This window comes from Neophocaena asiaeorientalis, unplaced genomic scaffold (assembly GCF_003031525.2).
Source record: "Neophocaena asiaeorientalis asiaeorientalis breed wild unplaced genomic scaffold, Neophocaena_asiaeorientalis_V1.1 scaffold987, whole genome shotgun sequence".
Classification (NCBI taxonomy): domain Eukaryota; kingdom Metazoa; phylum Chordata; class Mammalia; order Artiodactyla; family Phocoenidae; genus Neophocaena; species Neophocaena asiaeorientalis.
In genome coordinates this window covers 45,217-47,100 of record NW_020175202.1, presented here as the reverse complement: position 1 = coordinate 47,100, position 1,884 = coordinate 45,217, and positions in this window count along the sequence as shown.

The following is a 1,884-nucleotide window of genomic DNA, read 5'->3' as shown; positions in this document are numbered from 1 at the left end:
TTTCTGTATTGTTAGTTTGGCTTTTTATTGCCTTGGATGCATATTTTAAGTTTCCGTTTGTTCTTCTAAAATCTTAGCCATTTTCCTTACCTTTCCTTTTACATCTCAACCTGTTGACTTTTCACATCATATTTTTAAAAGAAATTTATTTATTTATTTATTATTTTATCTTTGTGTTAGGTCTTCGTTGCTGCACCTGGGCTTTCTCTAGTTGCGGCGAGCGGGGGCTACTCTTCGTTGCGGTGCGTGTGCTTCTCATTGTCGTGGCTTCTCTTGTTGCGGAGCACAGGCTCTAGGCACGCAGGCTTCAGTAGTTGTGGCTCATGGGCTCTAGAGCACAGGCTCAGTAGCTGTGGTGCACAGGCTTAGTTGCTCCGCGGCATGTGGGATCTTCCCAGGCCAGGGCTTGAACTCGTGTCCCCTGCATTGGCAGGCAGATTAACCACTGCACCGCCAGGAAGGCCCTTTCATATCATATTCATCTCTGTTTGTTGTTCTTTTTGAAGCCATGGTTTTTATGTTTCCTTGGGAATACAAAACAGAAGTCATTAAAATAGTCACACTAATTCATTTTCAAGATGATTTCCTATGTACCTCCAAAGGAATGTGAACCTTATCCTAAAGCTTGCAGTTTTCTTAGGCTCATGCTATGCTTCCTACTTTATATATTTTTTTCATAAGGAAATATTTAAGCACAGTCTGTCTCAAAATCTAAACAAACAGATATGTGGCTTGCCCTTTGTTCTCTCACTATTTATGTATCCTTCTCATATTTTAAGCCAAGAGTGTGTTGTTTCACCTAGCTTCTCACTCATTTTCCCGACTCTTTCTCCTAGTGTGACTTTGTTAGGATGAGGAATATTCTTTCCCATCACTCTTCGTTTGACACAATTTTTAGAATGCAAGTTTACATCTGTATCATCAGAGGTAATTTGCATATCTTATTTAACTATACCGCCCAAAGTATGCTGCTTCCCAGGCTCTTCGGAGTCCTATCCTTGCCTCAGTTGTATTAATGTGGTTCCTGTGAAAAACTGAGATTCAATAATAGGTATGGTTAAAAAATGCCTGTCAACCCAAAAAAAGCAAATTCTAAATTAAAACCTTTCGTAAGCAAATCCTCCCCTACCAGGTACATGTCATTTATTTTTCTTTCTTCTAGTTAGAAATGAAAAATATGCTTCATATCCCATAGTTATAAATTTGTAGACTGTAAAGCTTCTTCTTTTTTTTTTTTCTTACACTCACATGGTAAGTCAGGAGCAGCTGAACTGCTACTTATTTCTTTTTGTTTTTTTATACATCTTTAGTGGAGCATAATTCCTTCACAATGCTGTGTTAGTTTCTGTTGTACAACAAAGTGAATCAGCCGTATGCACACATATATCCCCATATCCCCTCCCTCTTGCGTCTCCCTCCCACCCTCCCTATCCCACTCCTCTAGGTGGTCACGAAGCACCGAGCTGATCTCCCTATGCTATGCAGCTGCTTCCCACTAGCTATCTATTTTACATTTGGTAGTGTATATATGTCGATGCTACTCTAACTTCACCCAGCTTTCCCCTCCCCCGCACCGTGTCCTCAAGTCCATTCTCTATGTCTGCGTCTTTATTCCTGCCCTGCGACTAGGTTCATCAATACCATTGTTTTTTTAGATTCCATATATATACATTAGCATACGGTATTTGTTTTTCTCGTTCTGACTTACTTCACTCTGTATGACAGATTCTAGGTCCATCCACCTCACTGCAAATAACTCAATTTCGTTTCTTTTTATGGCTGAGTAATATTCCATTGTATATATGTGCCACATCTTCTTTATCCATTCATCTGTCGATGGGCATTTAGGTTGCTTCCATGACCTGGCTATTGTAAATAATGCTG